The following is a 20197-nucleotide window of genomic DNA, read 5'->3' as shown; positions in this document are numbered from 1 at the left end:
AAGTTTTTGTTTTGGAACAATTACAAACCTCTTGTAAAGGATGTCAATTTGTTTGTATCATATATTCGGGAAGAGATCTAAAAAAATAAATAATTTTATTTAAGAACACAAACATTCAAACCACTATAGGAACTTTTAACAGACATTAAAAAATTGAAGAATAAATAAGAAAATCAATTAAAAGTGGAAAAATTTTTAAGAAAATTGTATTAAATAGAAAAATTAGTTAATTGTCAATATTTTGGTAAAAAACCTATTAAATATCGGTGATTTTTTATATAAAACATTTTTAAATTATTTTGAATACATAATTCTGTTGGTAACAAAAAGAAAGAGGAAACTCTGTAAACCTCGTTTTTCAATATTAGAAGAATTTCAACAGAAATGGAAAAAAATGTCTATTAGTTGTCTGTAAACAATTTAATTAATTTTTCCGATAGGGATTTAATTTCATAATTTTATTTTGATCATATTATTAACATTACTCTGTCTAAAATAAACTAAAATAAAATTTCTAATAATATTTAAAGAGTTAAAAATGTTAATTCCAATAGCGCAGATTGTAAGAAAAAGAATTGTTTGGGGAAAATATTGTCTTTCCTTCATATTGTGCTGATCTTGGTTATTAACAGCAAAATTATAGACTCCTTTAATATCCTCTGTAGTGTGATTTAGAAAATTCCTGGGATCATAAATATTAGTCATGTTTGCTTGATAGGCAATGTTAGAAGGTTTCATGTCTTCATTCACATGATGTGCCTGAGAAAAAAAATCCATTCCTTGATTATAAGATTGATTGAATTGCATTCCCAATCCTAAATTTTGTTCAAGTTGGCTGTAAGGAGTGAAGAGTGCATTTGAAATTTGATTCGAGGGATTTTGATAGTATGAATTTGGTGGAATATAATAATTCTGCTGCATTCTTGTTTTTTTCAATTTGTACCGATGATTTTGAAACCAAATTTTTATTTGATTTGGCGTCAAATGCAACTGACTGGCTATTTGATCCCTTTCCGAAGGCGAAAGATATTGCTGAAGACTGAATCTTTTTTCAAGTTCATAAGTTTGGTTTTTTGTAAAGAGAACACGTTTCTTTTTCTTTTTTCTTGGACTTGTAGGAAAACTTTCAACGAGAGACGTATCACCACCGGGTCCTGTTGGATATGAATAGATATCATTATGTTGGAAGATTTCAAGTGAGTCTAAGTATAAATTGTGGATAAAAGCAGCTAATAAAGTGCGTACTTAAGAATATTATTACTTGTAGTTGAATGAATCTCATTGCGAGGCGAGACATGAGCGGACCTCTCCATATTTTCAAGATGAAATCTTGAGCGGTTTCAAGTTAAATAATTGACGAAAAACGATTATTACGAGAGTATTTAACGAACTCGATATACGAATAATAACACGCAAGAAATCCTATTTGCTAGTATATTGTTTCTATGTCAAGTAATTATCAAAAATTGATATACTCGAGGACCTGTCCAACATCCTAACGATCCCTTTTATTCATTGATTAAGTGTTATTAACTTGTTCTCAAGTTATTCTATTTGGATTTCTTCGTAAATTTAAGTAGTACGTCGTTTAGCCTGTCAATATTATTCTTTGCACACAAAAACTATCTGGTTGTTGAATTAAATGAACACCTGCAAGTAATTTAGTTTGAAACTTGATGTTAACTGAGAGGATGCGAATGTCATTTTAATTTTAGTAATAAAATTATTAAAACATCAAAAAATAAAATATTATAAATACAATTTATTTTAATTATCTAAAAATTAAAAACTCTTGAAAATTAATTTGACGCCAACTAAGTTAATTAACAAGATTTTATAAATGATTGAAATTTATCGTTAATCGGAATATATTCATAAAACTGTCAAATTGTATAGGAGACAAGATCATACACGAATAAAATACTTCAAATACTTATGTCAAATGACGGAACTTGTTGTACAGCCGGAATTTCAATTAATTTTTTGGGTTTTAAAAACTTGACTAGATAAACAAATTTAATTAGAAATTCAACAAAATCTTAATGAACGCTTTTGTTCAAAATGATTTAAATATTTATTTTTATTTAAATTTTAGAAATTCTTGCATACAAAGATTTTTGCCCAAGTCAGATATCCGCCGTATTCTTCCAATAACACTTATCGTAAAAAATCAGTAAAATTCGCTATATTTCCAGTAAAATTCTTTCAGAATCAAAAATTTTATGTAAAAAGAAGAATAAATGCTAAAAGGATTGACTGAGTAGGCATTAAATTAAATGAAAAATAAGAATTAATGTTAATAAATTGTTAATAGCTCTAATTTTTTTTATGAACTTGGTCAATTATTTTGAGGAACAAATCAGTTCGTTTAACAATTTCATCAATTCGTTTCTCTAAAGAATCGATTTGTTTCAGTAAAATTTCAAATTCTTTTTTGCCGACTATTTTACAACTTATTTCAGCTTCATCGTTTTCCATAGATTCCTTAAATACATAATTTATAATATATACATCTTCATCTGATTCATAACTTAATTTTTCTTCACTAGAAAAATAATAACAATAATACAGCTCAATGAAATGATGATGATCTAAATGTTTTAATTTTATTGGGGAAAATTTTCTTTTAATCTTTTTAAAAATATTTGCGGTTTTTTTCAAAATCTTGGAAATACACATAAATATCTCAACTTTAACAACAGTTGGAAGAAGGTTAAATTTATTTTTATTTTCTGAGCCTTCAAGTTTAATCTCCGAATACGTGTCGTTTAATATAGCCAGAAACATGTTCAAAAGAATGAAAAACACGAAAAAAACAAATCCCATAAAATATAACGGTCCTAAAACTCTGTTTACAATCTCGAGGTTGTAAAAATTAAAATCTCCTAGAATAATCCTGAATTGAGTAAAACTTTATGATGTTATAAAATAAATGTACAATGCATTTTCCAATGTACTAAAATCTTTAAGCTGTGTTCCAAATATGAAAAATCCAAGTTGGGCATAAGCAACAAAAATAATTATAAAGATAGTGGAAAACTGCCCGATTCCCACAATAGACCTCTTCAAAAGATGACTCAAATGTCTAAAAGAGTGCAAGTTTTTGAGATATTGAAACAACTTCAATTAACAAAACAATTACTTTAATCCACAAACAGAAAATGACTAATGCCAATATTTCATTAAAGTGATCTCCTATGACAGCTACTTTTTCAAAATTGAGATGCTGATTCTCATTCTGTTTCAACAAATTAAGCATCCATATGTTATAGAAAGACGAGTAGATTTCATATCCAATGAAGGAAAGGGACCCAGTGTAAATTATTAGGTCAATAATTCTCCAAGGATTTTTTAAATAATTAATCCTTTCGTGAAGTATCTTAAAATCATTTTTAAAATGTTACTTTAGTGGATTCATTAAATATCGTTAGTAACAAAACAATTGCATACCCCGAGATTAGAAACCACCATATTTTACTATTCGCACCACTAAACTTAGTTAAGTCTCCAATCTTGATGTTCCAAAAAGGGTATACACCTCCAGATGCAGGTATTTCGATTGAAAGTCAAAATTAAAACATTTAACAAAACCTTATGATTGCAAATTTATTCAGGTTGGGATTTAAAATAGCCATATCTATAAAAACTGCACGACTAGACTTGTCAATCCAAAGATCTTTTTTAAGATTTTTGATAATTTTTAATGATTCGTTCAAATTTTTTGACAGATCTTGAACGTATCCACCTCCTCCATATGTAGCAAAATAACCCCAGTGTGAGAAGCTTCCAGTTTGTAGACTATTGCTGTAATTTTGACAGTTTTTATCAGAATTAATTGTTATTAACATTTTTCGCGGACAAAAACTTTGAGTTTCTTCGTTATTTATACTATAAGGAGCATAACACTCTTTGATTAAATAGCGAAATTCGTCATATATTTTACAAGATCCGTTTTTAACTCTTATTTGACGAAGCCTGGGAATTCCTACCAATATATTGTTTTTCAAAATTAGGGAGGTTTTTTCATTTAGTGAAAACTGTTTCTTTGAATATAAATGATCGATAAAACTATTTTCCAAATACTTTAATTTATGTTGAATTACAAACTTCAAAAATATCTGATAACTTCTTTATAGATTTATAATTGAGGTTTGATTTCTCTCCCTTTCCATAAATAAAAATTGATTCTATAGTTCTGGAGAAGTAAAATGATTGAGTATTTGTTACATTAAAATAAACTTTAAAAGTAATGAACAATAATACTCATAAGAAGAATCAGAAAAAACAATTTGTAAGTAATCAATTCCCATACATTCAAAATTTTTTTAAATTTCTTAAATATTTTTTCTTTCATAAGCATTAAACTATACCTTTCATAAATTTCATTAATTTTACATAAATCTGTATACAGTGTTATAAACTAAACTAATTACAAATTGGGCCTTGGGTAAAACCTGGAGAAATTTAAATCGAATAATATAACAATTTAAATATGCAAAGATATTAAATTAATTATTTTATTTGGAAGTAAATGTACGTTAATTGAAGATAGAATAAAAATCATGGAAAAAAGGATTTCGATTTATGAGTCACGAAAATCATTTAGAAGAGACAATTTTTGTTTTGAACTCAACAGAAAGAGGTTTTACCGAAACCTGAATGCTGGAGAAGATAATAAATATACGTTGTCGGAAGGTGAATGTTTGTCATTTTGGGAGAAGATATGGAAAAAAGATGAGAATCATATTGCTACTGATGTTGTTGGAAAACGCATAACTGGCGTAGAACAATCCCCAGTTGACATCAAACCAGAATTTATCAAAAGTATTATTAACTACGCGCCAAACTGGAAGACTTCTGGATGCGATGGAGTATACTGCTTTTTTATTAAGAAGTTTGAATCCCTCCATAATTATTTATGTGATGAAATTTTGAAGATTATTAATGGAGATTACTGTCCTGGTCAGTGGTTTTACACTGGGGTTACATTTCTCATCCCAAAAAAAGCTTGTTGTGAATCACCTAATGACTTGCGTCCGATTACATGCATGCCTATACTATACAAACTTGTTACAAAATGTGTCAACACTAAACTTACAGACTACATTGAAGCTTTTGGTCTTGTTTCGGATAACCAACTGGGAGCTAGAAGACATTGCCAGGGTGCAAAAGAACAGGCTTTAATAAACCAGTGCATTAACAATCACTATGGAAATAACTTATTTGCGACATGGATTGATATAAACAAAGCATTTGATTCTGTTAACCATGAATTTTTATCGCTGGTATTGGATTATTCTGGACTCCCTGAGTGGATTGTGAAGTTTATTAAAAGTTTGATAAGTAAATGGAAAGTGATTCTGAATCTCAATGTAAATAGAATTGGAACAGTGAAATTAGAAAGAGGAATTCTTCAAGGAGATTCACTATCTCCCCAACTTTTTACGCTGGCAATGGATCCGTTGAGCAGGATACTAAATCACAAGTTTCCTAAAATCTATATTGACCATAATGACCCGTCTCAAATAACATACTCAACTAATCATCTGCTATTTATTGATGATTTGAAAATACTTGCTGAGAAAGAAGATACGATCTTGAGGATGATGGAAAGTATTGATGAATACTTCAGTGTTGTTGGTCTCAGGAGGAATTCTGAGAAATCTGCAATTAATTTGAATTATGTTAAAGAAACTAGAAGTCTTGACAGATATGATGGATATCGATATCTGGGAGTTCTGGAGGATAAAGGAAGCAATGTATTGAAGCATGAAGTTATGAAAAAAATTGCAGAAAATGTAAAGAAGAGAATTGAAAGTTTAGTGAACACGAAGCTAAATGCAGTGAATCTATTCAAGACGATTAATGAATATTCTCTATCACTTTACAATTACTATATTGGACTAATAAGACATTGAGCCACACGAGTTTCAAGCCATTGATACCGAAGTTCGAAGGATTCTATCTAAATTACATGTTCATCTGAAACCTGCAAATAAAGAAAGATTATATATATAAGCAGATCTAACTTTGGAAGAGGACTTAATTCAATTGTCCATAAAAGTGAATGCATGTTATATCAATTTTTGACTGATCTTGAAAGAAAGTCTGCAATGTGTCTCAGAAAGGCTGGAATCTTGCGGGTCTTGAAAATAAATAAAACACATATGGCCACCATCGCAAGATTTCTTACCTTCAAATACAATATTGAAGATCCTTCAGAATTGAATATAAACATAATTAAGGAGAATCAACAAAAGAGTCTAATGAAGATTATTAAATCGAAGATGTTGCATTCCGTACTTTTCAAATGTTGTGAGGATCAGAATGTTGACATCAATATGTCTACGGAATGGCTAGTGAATGGAAACAACAGTCCGAGATCAGAAGCAATGTATTGTATTATTCAAGATCGAAATATATTTTTCAACGATAACGGAGGAATGTGCAATCATTGTAATCAAGCTAAAAAATCTGTTGATCACATGGCTACAAGATGTAGCAGAATGCTGAACAGTGATTATACCAGAAGACATAATGAAGTTATAAGATGCATCCATTTGCATCTCTGCCGCCAATATGGAATCAGGAAAACCAAAAGGTTAAAGTCACACACAGTCCAGTCAGTTAGCTCAAATCATAAAGTGGAGATAAGAGTGGACACCACCTTGCAGTCAGATGTTCATGTAAAAAACAATAGACCAGATATCTTTGTCCTTGATAAAACGAAATCACTCTAATTGAAGTCGGAATTACTTCCCACGCCATGTTAAAGCAAGTGGAAGTAGAAAAACTGCATAAATATGATCTTCTTGCTGGAGAATTATCTCAAATCCACGGTGCGAAGGTAACGATAATCCCCATTGTCCTCATATGGGACGGGATAGTTTCTAAATTCTATAAGTCTTATATGGAACTAGCTCGGCAGCTCGCTTCGCTCACCGCGACCTAGCTCCTGCGGAGGGCCTGTTTCATCAAACAACTATAAGTTTATGTAGATGTATAAAACTACCTGGTTTAATGTAACCCTATTCTATCGCCTGTTGATAAACGATGTTTGTCGTCCGTCCTTCCTTGGCATATATGAATAAATTTTCTCTTCTGCCTACCTCGAGCATCCCACATACAGCTGTCCATGTGAAAAGCACTCACTCTTTAAAAATAACCCAACTACCTTTAATGACTGTCCCTGGCCTTGTTTATTGTCATTGCAAACTTTTTTTTTCATTTTTTGTGGTCTATTTTTTTATATTTAATTTTTTCATTTTTCCTTGTAATTTCCTTTTTTTTCTTTTTTATTTTTTTGTTTTTTACTGGCGGAAATGGGGCAGGGGGAGATGCGGCAGGCAAGAAAGCGACACACAAAAAAGATTTAATTAATTACCTTATTAAGCTGACCGTTTTTTCTTCAGCTTCGTTTTTCCTCCTTCGGTTATCTATTTAAAAAATTATTTTTGAATAATAAAAAAGTTTAGGAAAAGAGGCATACCGAAAATAAATTCTATCTTTACGAAAAACTCAAGTAAATAGTTAATATTTTTACGCAAATTCTTCTGATTGCGCTGTCAATTGGTGGTAAATTGTGTTAATGGTTGTGCTAATGTGGTTTCAACTATCAAAGTAGGGTCAAACTACTAAGTAAAGTCAACAAACTAATAAATGTTTTTCAAAATCACTATCAAAGTGTTTTTCAAAATCTGTTAATTGCACACTCTATTCAAGGTAGTGCGTCAATTGGTGGTAAATTGTGTTAATGATTGTGCTAATGTGGTTTCAACTATCAAAGTGGTTTTTCAAAATCTGTTAATTGCACACTCTATTCAAAGTCGTGCAATCTGTGATTGCACATTCTGTCAAAGTCAAATATGATAATAGCTTTAATTTTGATTCATGGTCGATAATGATATATGCATTTAATTTTAAAGAGAAAAACATAGGATGAATTGAATTTCTTTATCGCGAATAATTGGGAGTTCATCATTGTTAATATTCTCGCTGTCGTTTTCATCAAGGATATTCTTAATACGTGAGATTTTTGCCTTGAAGGTTTTAATGGACCTCATCATGAATGTCGAGGACATTCGCGTTGTTCATTTTAATCAAAATGCAGAAAATAATTTTTTGATTTTTTGGGGGAAGGTTTTAAGGACTTCATCATGTAAGTCGAGGACATTGTAGTTGTTCATTTTAACCAAAATGCAGAAAATTTTTTTTTAATTTTTTTTGGGGGGGAAGATTTTAAGTTCATCATGTAAGTCGAGGACATTGTAGTTGTTCATTTTAACCAAAATGCAGAAAATTTTTTTTTAATTTTTTTTGGGGGGGAAGATTTTAAGGACCTCATCATGTAAGTCGAGGACATCGTATTGCCAATTTGAAGTTGGTGTGCACACACAGACAGACAGACAGACACACACCATACCATTTTATTATTAAGAAGACTGAAGTTGGATGCTTCCACTAGATCTTATATACAATCGCTGACGATTAAGAAGACATTGGAGGCCATGCTTGTTGAACATAAACATGGAGTGAAAATTGAAAAACATGAGGAACAAGTTTCGAGGGCCACCAACCACCTCCTAAAATTGGCTAGAGAAACAACAGATCCACCAGATGTGCCGTAAGATGTGTCTCATGTGTCATATGAAGTGTTAGAGGAGAAGAATACGCAGATCCAGTGCAACGGTCCAAAAAGAAGGAGAATTATATAGATTAGTTAGTTATTAGTAACTAAAGGTTGGAAGTAAATTTAGCATCACGCTGAACGTTTTTCTCTTCTTGTTTAAGACACTGAAGAATTTAGTTTTCTTTTTACTAAAAATGAAAACTTTCTAATCTATATATTAAAGTAATAGACACAATTAGGTGGTTGCAGCAGTAATATTTGATTTTGATTATTTTTCTGTAAAAAAGTTACTTTTGATCACCGGATAATGATTGAAAATACAAATTGAAGTTAAATTTTAAACGTGCTGACATTTGCAACACTATGAAAATATTAAGGAAAAAATATAAATTTTTTTCAAAAACTTTTATCTGATTTTAATGATACAGCGCATTTCAGTAAACAAGCTGCCAACGCAAAAAAATCTGAAATCGTGAACATCGGCCTTCAACATAGTTTATTCTCTGCAACCTTTTCTTTTTGCTGCAATATTCTTCCAGACGTTCGTATCACCGAAAACTTCAATCTATCAATTTTTGGGGCTCCCATGGGTCCTTCCGCCCTTGAAGCTTTATTTTTTGAAAAAATTTCGAATCTCGCTAAAATAATCGAGAGGCTTGAAAACATCGAGCCTCACGTCGCATTTTTCCTCCTGCGAAATCACTTTTCTGCCCCCAAGGACCCTTTATATGCTAAGATGTGCACCCTGTATCCACAGAAGCGACCTCCTATTTGATTTCGATTACATCCTTAAGCTTGGTATGAGCTCTCTATGCAATCTTGCTTTCGACGATTCTGGCTAATCTCAGGCGACCTTACCTGTGCGCTGGGGTGGCCTTGGTCTGAGATCCTGTTCCGATTTGGCTCTTCCAGCTTATCTGTCCTCTCATTCTGCCTCCCGCCCTCTCTCAGACATCGTTCTTTAAAACTTTCCCGAACGGAAAGTGTCTGCAGATTTCGTCGCGGTAGGTCTCTTATGGAAGGCCCGATTTGACTCGAGGCGGCCTGAGTCCAAGGATAACCAGCGCCAGTAGGACGAGATTGTATGTCGGTCTTTGTACAAAGAACTCACTCCAAAACTTAACCAACACAGGCTCGCCTACCTTCGTGCAGGCTGTCACCCAAGCAGCAGTGCTTTGATTGATGCCTTCCCCCCTTCAATTGGGAACCTCCTGGACTTCGAGTGCCTAAGAATCGCCATCTCCTTACGTGTCGGGCTCAAAATCTGTCAGGCCCACAAATGTCGCTGTGGCGGATCTGTGGACGAGTTCGGGTTACATCCCCTCTCCTGCCTCTGTAGTGGAGGCCGTGCGCCTCGCCACAGTGAACTGAATGACATTGTGAAGAGTTCCCTCGAAGCCGCCGGGGTGCCGTCCGTCCTCGAACCGGTCGGTTTGGACAGAGGTGACGGCAAACGCCCTGACGGCTTAACTACATTCCCCTTTGAGCAGGGAAGATCCCTTATATGAGATTCTACCTGCTGTGACACATTCTCCAACGGGAACCTAGCCGGGTCTGCCGTCGACCCAGACTTTGCTTCCAATCTGGGAAGGCGCCCTAACCTGCGTAGTCTTAAACAATCCTTCTCCCTTTTCTAACTGTTTTTTAATAATTTATGTAAAGAAAAAAAAGTAAACAAGCTTTACTGATCTTAATAATTCATAATTTAGCAAGAACAGCTGCACCGCGTAGGATTTCTCAAATTAAGAAAGAAATTTAAATTAAATGGAAATCAAATTAAATGAAACCAAAACCATGCTGTGGTCAATGATCACGTGGTCAATTTATGTATTAATTGTGGTCAATTTATGTAATATTTTTAACACATTAAAAATGTTCTATTTGAACTTTTATTAATTTAGTTAAAATTAAATTCAGAGTAAATTTGAATTATCGAAAAAGAATTATAAATTATCAGATGTATCCGTTTGATTAATTTTGAGTTGACTAAACGATTGAGGTTTTCCTTCTTGGTAAAATTTCATGAAATCGAGTTGTGGATATTTATTTTTGATGATATATTTGGTTAGGAGAGATGTAGAAATAGTAACAATCATTCCAAGAAGCATGCTAACAGTTTTAAAGGGGAACGCAGGGTAGATGTGGTTGGAACTAAAGAAATGTACTATGTCAGTATCACAAGCGAGCCTGAAAAGTAGTGTAAAAAAGTATCCACATAGGACTCCATATGAATTGACGAAGTCCGTATAAACAATGAGAATTAGTTGAGGGAAGAGTAGAATAAAAATAAAATCTGAACAAAGACCAAAAAGAGTGTAGACTGATGAAGTGAAGAGAGCCAAAGTAGCAATGATTGTGACGACTAATATTGTGCTTATTATTTGAACAATTCGACGCTCTTTTTTAGAAGGCTGAAGGGAGAATTTATATTTAATACCTGTGGGCGAATGACACCAGTATATATATTTTGTGTGATGAGTGAAGCAGCAGCCAGTATAGAAGAAGAGATGGAGGAAATTGTCGATGCAACAATAGCTCCAATTCCTATAAATTTGACTGCTGGAGGTGTGAGATATGCAATAGACAGAGGAAGGATGTCAGTTTCATGCATAAGTTTGAGATGAGGCAGTTTTTTGCTTGCATTAAATGTAATATTTAGGGACTCCCAGTCTATTTATAGTCAAACATACTAATACCAGTTTGCCTAGCCGCGATTCCTATAAAAACGACAGGTATCGACAACAAAACGCAAGCAAATCCTGATATAGAGGAGATATAGCTCGCAACCTTAGGAGATTTGCTCGAAAGTACTTTTTGAAACAAGGCCTAAGTTTCAAACCTAACTTAACGACCTGCCAGGGTAATCCACCAAATATGTAAGTAATGTATAAGTCTACAAACTTAATTGTATCCTCTTTTTTAACAAATCCAATGTAGTCGATCTGGTCAATTTGTGCTGCAGGAAATTTGTACGCGTTGTTGACAGTGAATGGAGCAACGATAATCTAATAAAATATGATTTTACCCAATCGTTCTATAATTGAATATGTATTTACCAGTCCAATTGTTATAATTATTAACTGCATTGACACTGTATACGAAACGGCATAGATTCCTCCAGTAATAGTATAAACGACTGTAGAAATAGCAGAAACTGCCACGCAAATTTCCTGGTTCATTCCAGTTATTATTTTCACCGAAGAAGCTAAAAATTCAAACATAGAAATTATTTACCTAAAACTAGAAGCACAGAAGAACTCCAAAATATTTCTCCTACTAACGCCGGTAAGGTTAAGAGGGCACTAATTGCGTTTCCATAAATAATTTGAAATGGATCCATCATCGTTATAAATTTTAATTTCCGAAATTTCTTTGCAAAAAACAATCCCGCTATGTGCAAATAATATTGCCATATTTAAAACCTATAACAAGACTTGATGTGTAACCGACGGGTGCTTGAACCCAAATGAGTCCGGCATTTTTACTAAAAATTTGTTCTGCAGTTCCACTAAGGTAACCTCCGCCCACCCAGGTTGCTAATAATATTAGGATATGAGTAACCAGTCATAGTAAAAATTCCAACTATCAAGCCAATATCTCTTTTGCCAACCATATGACATTCTGCTGATGCACTGCTTTTTACATTTTTACTAAAGGAAACGAATATTCCATATCCAGATATTATGGTAATAAAAAAGATGGTTGCTGTAATTCCTAATAAATCCATTTATTTTATTATCTCAAAGCCGCAAATATGTGAAATGCCTGATAATAAAATGTATTTATTTATTGGTAAAAATTGGTTAACTCCTAAAGACTATATTTTAGAAATACAATTTAATTTAACCAATAATGTATTTTGACTACAATTATTTTTAAAAGAAGTCATATGAGATCGGATAAGTTAAATTTTTTAAACGCGATTAAAACTGAAACTTTTTATACTTCTTTTCAATTGGATATTTTTTATTTATATTTCTGACATTTTTAGATTTTTAAGATTCATTAATTAATCAGTTAGATCCCGATACAATCTTCACATCAGCAATTTTTTCTGAAATTCTAAAGATGCTCAGTATGAGTTCGTTTCAAAATCAATTGAATTAATTGACTAATCTTTAATATATCGCTCGTTTAGAATCTTAGAAACAATGGGAAACAAACTAATTGGCTTTATTTCTCTGCCACCTTTCACTTCATGATTATCAGCCCCTAACTGCAAAGTTTGTTAAAAAATATAACTTTGAGCTCCGATCAGAATTTCTCATAAATCGACTAGTATCTTCATTTTTTGATTAATCATTATTTTTATACTAAACTTTAACTCTGAATTGAAATTGATTTTATGACTTATGTTGCCCTAGTTATGATTCATTTCCTTATTTAAGTTAGTTAATGCAAGTTCGCGTTATCAATAAACAGTGTTTATGGTTTCACTTGTGGCATGTTCTCGTATTGTCGGCATTCCGACGATAGTTACAGTAGGTGGTATTTTCTGTAGACGGCATCGTATCTTCCCACGAATTTTGTCTTTTGAAAACAGCACAGATCCACTCCATAACGATCTAGATTCTCGCATAGGGTGTTCCGTTTCAAATTTGCTGATAGTCCTTAACTTTAAATGAGGTGATAGTAGATGGCTCTGATCGAATAGAACGATAAAATTTTTGAGACACAACTAAAAGAGACACGTCACCTTTATTCTTTAACTTAGGTAAAAACCAGATTTAAACAAAGTTTAGCCAATTTTTATCGTATCAATATGTCAATTAATTCTGCTAAATAAAAGTATTTTTATATGGAGAGCGCGTTTTTGTTTATAGCCTTGAAAATAGTAACTGTACAATTTTATTATGATCTAAGTTTCCGATCCTTTGATTCACTTAATTAAAGAATATTTCATTTATTTTCAAATAGTTACATCCTTTGAAAACCTTCAATTTTATAGTTTCTATAATAGCAGAGGCGAAATATCAAATTTTGCAAAGTTTTTTTTCTTAACGAGCGCCATTAAAATGCAAATTAACATCCTCAATAATTTAAAATCTCTAATTACCATGAGGTTGACTAAACCTTGTAGTTAGGTAGGGGTGATCTACATTACGATTTCTTAAAGAAATAAAAAGAAAATGATTAGTCAAAACGATAAGATTTTAAATATGGAATTTATGATATCTTTTTGATACAAATTTAGAACAAAAAGAGAAGGAGCAAGACTGTTTTCTTGGAGGATTCTTTTCTCAATAAGAGCCAGCGTTTTAATTTTTCTATCTGCTATGATAGAAAATTCTTTTAAACAAATGACTTGTCATATAAATTTCAGTAACTTTTATATATCTGGATGTATGTTAATTGTAGTCAATCTAGACTAAATAAAGTAACTGATGAATCTAATGGAAATGCTGGCATGCTATTTAGAGAAAACAAGTGAGCTCATCTTGATGAGGTTAAAATTTACAGCTGGTCGCTTTGACAAAAGTTAGACATAAAACAAAATTATAAATTTAAATGAAAAATAACAGAAAGTCGGGTAAACTAATTAAAGATATGACGGTCTTATTCACAAATAGCTCCAGATAAATGGGATTCGTTGAAGATAAGAATGTGATAGTATATTTTCAAAGCAGGGCCCAATTTTATATTAAGAATATCTGTCAAGTCACTCTGTTGCATCAAAAGAAACGCCTTGCCATTAATTTTCTGAAACAATTAAGATCAATTTTACATTGTATCTAAAAAGACTGGCAACTACGTGTCCACATCGATTAATATGACTAATAAAGTCAGCAACATCAGCACAGCTCCAGCGTTGCACTTCACTCTTCTTTGGAAGATGATGTGGTTTTAGAATATTAACTGCCTCTCTCAGACGAGAGAACTTTGGGGGGTCAAATAAATCCTCCAACTGATAATTATTTCCAAAGCTTCGCATTTCGTCTCACTTATGAAGAATATAATATACTTGATTCATTAGACGACTTAAATTCATCTGTTCCATTACGACTACGCCAGTGATGTGGTCGTTTCCTAGGTCGAATCACTTCGGTAGATGAACGGGAAACATCAGTGCTTGTCTCGAGGACATTCGCAACAAAAGAACGATTTCTTTTAACAGATCCGATACTTTTATCAACGTCTTGACATTGCTGAGGTTCATCCTTGACCAACCTCGTTCTCAATTGAACGGGTTTATGATTTTTATAAGGACAGTGAGCCAATCTAGACAAATTAGAAAAAAGAAAACATTTCGTGTGTAGCGTCAGGTTGTCCATTGATATGGCCTATTCCTCGGCAAATAGTAGTCGAACAAGAAATGTTTTTGTTTTTAGATGGCGGAAAACAAATGGTAATTTCTAGCCCATATTTAGAGCAATGCCCCGGTGGATAGACTAATGGACTGTCGTCATCCAACCAGTAATCGTATGGTTTAGGCCATCCAAACAAATGTATCTTGATTCGGTGTCCTTTCACCAAAGCAATGGTCGCCTGACGAATTATTTCATGATTGTAGTTGTCCACTGTTTCTATTCTCAACCCCTGAAAATATCCCACAGGATTTCTCTAAAAATACTCAAAATTACTACAAACGGGATGAAATAAATTTTTTGGGGCAATGTTCATTCCACATAAATATTTATCTTTTGAAAATTTTCCAGAAACATCTGAATATTTACCAAAATAAAGAACCATCAGGAACTTCCAAATCATCATCAAAGTCGTCGAGAGGCTTTATAAAAGGAGAATCAACTTTCGCCCAAAAACCACAAAAATTCTTCATTCCATCAAATTTTAAAAGTAGAAAATCTCCCAATATATCAGTCACTGTAGCTATTCTATTAACAAAGTATGCTGGAAGTTGATCAGACTCAATTGCCACCAATTTCATTCCAATTTGAAATAAGCAACAACATTTCTAATCAAATATAAACATGAAAATACGTCATAACTCTCCACTTTAAATAACTCAGCAGGAGCAGCAAATCTCTTATCATTTTCAAGATAAGAAGACCATTCAAACTCAGAATATCCTAATATATTTTATATTATAATAAAACCCATTGGAGGCTCGAGGATTTTTCCATTTTTTGAGCACCAACCTACCGGAAACATGAATAAGGAATCAATTTCAAGCCAAAAGTCATAGCAGGAATTATATCCATCAAAATTTAGTCTTATTCTCGTTCCTGCCACGACCGCCACATTCACGACGCAGTACAAATTTGGATTAAAAGGGTCGACCGCCTCCAAAGACATTCCTTTGGAAAACCCATTTTCCAATTTAAGATCCAACGAAATAAAAAATAAAAAAATACTATATTTTCGAATGTAAAAGTTGGATGATCTTGATTATTTTCTGGATTAAAGTCCTTCCCTGCTTTATTTTAAAATCAAAATGTGATTACTTTTTAAAAAATTAGATAAATCCGTTCTTTTTACTTTGCATTTCTTATCTAACAAAGATCTAGGTCTTCCCGGACGTTGTCTTCGTGTTGGAGCACTTGGTGTATCTACGCTGCATTCTTTCGGTGATGCGACAAAGCCGGAATTTTCAGTTGTTAAGGATTCCTCAATTTTTGAAGAAATCTGAAATGGAGATAGATCTTCGTGTGTTTGGACAGAATGAATGTCAGATTCTTCACGAAAATTAAACTCCATGTCGTTGTGATGGTTCGAATAATTAACAGATTCGAACTGTTAATAAGTAAGTAAAATTAAACTATTTCCAACTCATCTTCGTTCATGTTTTCATCCATGTTAATTGACAATAATAATCTCCCTATTAATAAATTTAAAATTAAAGTATATGAAAATGCATTAAATTATTTACAAACAACACGAACGAATATTTATTAATTAAAATACATATATAATATTATTAAAAAATACATATATTTAAAAATCAAAAAAATTATTAAATATTTAAAGTTATTCTCAATCAATTAAAATGACAGATCCCTTAATAAATATTAAACATTATACACCCCTCGACATTAAAATCCGGACAGTTAATAAATCGTCATTTTTATTATCAAATTTAGAAAAAAAACCTTTGAGCATAATATTTTTTTCTATATTTTTATATTAAAAAAAATATATTTACAAAAGTTTTATAAAACGATATTTAAAAGCATAAAACGTGTTTTCAGTGGCGTAAAATTCCGGACACTTTTGCTATTATAGTTAAAAGAGCTAATTTTTTTAATATTTTAGAACAAATTAATGGATTCTTTTTGTAAAGGACAAATTATTTCTTATTACCAGCAAAATTTTTCTTATAGGAGAATTTCTGATATCCTCGGAGTTCCGAAATCGACCGTTTTCGATGTTATTCGAAAATACATAAACTCAGGAACCATTTATAGAAAAAGTGGGTCTGGAAGACCAACATTACTCAATACAAACGAAATCAAAATATTAGTGGAACTTTCTGAAGCCAATAGTGAAAAATCTGCTAAAGACCTCGCTCTAGAAATGAAAACCATCACTCAAAAAGTAATTTCCCCGCGAACAATTACCCGCAATTTGAATAAGAACGGTTTATTTGGAAGAGTAGCAAAGAAAAAACCATTGTTGAGTAAAAAAAACATACTCAAAAGATATGAAATATCGAAAATATTCGTTGGTATGTGTGATGAAGGATGGAGATCAGTCATTTTTTCAGACGAGTGTACTTTTGAAGTTTATTATGCACGTAAAAGAAAAAATTATATACCGAAAAAGGGGAAATGAATTCAAAAATTCAAATTATCAGCCAACTGTTAAGTGTGGTGGTGGCAAAATTATGGTCTGGGGATGCTTTTCATATTTTGGAATGGGTTCGTTATGTTTCATTGATGAAAAAATAAACTCAGGACAATATATAAACATTCTTGCTAACAATCTGGAAAAATCAGCCATTAAAATGGGATTAAACAGCTTCATATTCCAGCAAGATAATGCCCCATGTCATACTTCGAAAGCAACAAAGGAGTATTTTTCTGCAAACAAAATTAATTTACTCGATTGGCCGGCTCAATCCCCCGATATGAATCCCATTGAACATATTGGTCAAAATTAAATATGAATTATCGAGGGATGATACAGAAAATCGACCAAAAATAAACATCAACAAAAGGAGAAAATATTAGAAATTTGGAATAAAGTTCCAATTGATTTTATTCGAAAATTAATAAATTCGATGAAAACTCGGAGTTTAGAGTTATATAAATCAAGAGGAAAGCATATTCCTTATTGATATTTTATTTTTTGAAATTTGTCCGGAATTTTTTGTCTTAAAAAAATCGGTTTTTGCTTTATTCTCAATATTTTAAAAAGATTTATAAATAAATATTATAAAATTAAAAAAATAGATGATATTAGCATGCTTAAGTTTTTAATTTAATAAAATTGCTAATAAAAATGACGATTTATTAACTGTCCGGATTTTAATGTCGAGGGGTGTACACTCTTATTAAAAAATGGTTTTGTGTCTTTAAATTTTGTCAAATATAGCTCAATTAATTTTTTAAATAAACTAATTCATGTTTAATCGAAAAGTTTTTTTAAATAATTAATAAACCGAATAAAAAGAAGTTAATTAATGTCAACGCTGTTTACGTGTTCGTGAATAATTGACTTTTATCTATCCGACTAAGTCATTGGTGACTATCAATCTCTGAAGCGTGAATAATTTATATTTCAATTTAATTTTTTTGTTAAATATATTTTTAAATGATCCTATTTTATGAAAAGTCGAAAAATCAAGATAAATTAATTATTAAATTATTTAAAATAATTAAACAACATAATAAATTTATTTAAAAATCACCCTTGACAACAAGTTTCATTTTCATAGTTTTTTCTAAATAGCGAAGAAGTATGTACTTTATTTTGAGACACGGAGGTTATTTTAATTGGGATTTTAGCTATTAGATAATCAATCCGATTTCTTTAATCCAAACTGTCGATTAGATTTAATCATAGAAAACATTAAAAAGCGTTGTAATTGTAATGATGATGGTTAAAATCATATTTTTAAAATGTATTATAGACCAAATAGACGTGGCGGACGAAAACGGGTTCGTGCGTAATTTACCAAAATATGACCTCGCCGAATCAGGAATCAACGTATTTTCTAACCGTGAAGATTATATTTTACTAAAAATAGATGGTTTTTGTTTTTCACTTATTTATTGAAGAAAATGAAAAGCAGCCGTACATTCCCCTATTAAAAGGAATTCAATCAAATACAGAGTTTATGAGTATTTTTAATAAATTTGAATTTTATTAGCTAATCTAAGCCAGAGACCAGGATCACCCAGAAAAAATAAATTGAATAAAAATCGTCTTCAAAAAATTCAAAAAGTTAAAAAATCAATTGGTAAAAGTAAATAGAATAAAAAATATTTGAATTAACATCTCTAAATGATTTTAAAAAATTAAAACAACATTTATTTAAAAAATGAGTAGAAGTAACCCGAATAAATCGAAATAGTTCTTAAATATACAATGAATAAAATAATTTTTCGATTTTTTGGTCATATTTGATATAAAAATTAGGAAGGAATCAAAAGAGTACATAGAAACAATTAGCAATGACGCATAATTATTGTTCTTCGCATACAATATACTTAACCTTAAAGACTAGGAAGAGAATTTGTATAAAGAAACTATCTTAAAAATTTCATAAATAAACCCAAGGGTGTTAAAATCAGTATACTATTGGGAAAAGAAAATTATACTATTTTTGTAAGTTATATATTTCTAGTTCCCTATTGTCAAAAATTGTATGTTTTCATAACTTGTCTGCTTTTTAAAGTTCCGTGTGATTTGAAAGGAGATTTAAAATTAAAAAAATAATTAAATTTAATCCTCATAAGAAATTCCATTTTCCAAAAGAAATAATTGAAAATTATTTCAGATATTTATCATAACTGTCTTTATGCCTTTATTTTCATTGCTAGTGAACTCAATAAATTCATAATCAATATTGACAATAATAAATAATTGGATTTTACTAGTACAAATAAAAAGTTCAATAAAATTGCTTAAAATATAAATTATAAAAAGTTCGTTCGACATAGCGTATCAAACCACAATTTTCTTTTAATTACTTTTTACCGCACTATTAGCAGAAATTATACTAGTCTTTAATGAATACAAGTTTAAGGCGGAGATTTCGTTCTTATCATGAAAATGATTTCGGTGAAAGGATAATTACTCTTACGCCGTTTGGTTGTGAACAACGAAAATTATACAAAGTAATTTTTCTTCAATTTTCACAGGATAATACTGTAATCACTTCAAAATACACAATATATAATTTTTTATTTGTTAACCTCTACGAGCAGTTTCATCGAATTCCAAATATTTTTTTTCTTATTCTTTTGATATTACAGGTTGTGCATTTATAATGATCATTAAAAGCTATTGCCATATATTTCATCTGTTGAATATATTTCGACCATAATTCCTTTGGTGTTCATTTTAGCAGTCACTGCTATCAAAGATGGCTATGATGATTATGTATTTAAAAAAATATTCATATTTCAATAGAAAAAACACAAAGATGACCGCATTGCCAATGAA

This window comes from Octopus sinensis, unplaced genomic scaffold (genome assembly GCF_006345805.1).
Source record: "Octopus sinensis unplaced genomic scaffold, ASM634580v1 Contig12060, whole genome shotgun sequence".
Lineage (NCBI taxonomy): Eukaryota > Metazoa > Mollusca > Cephalopoda > Octopoda > Octopodidae > Octopus > Octopus sinensis.
This window is presented reverse-complemented; position numbering follows the sequence as displayed.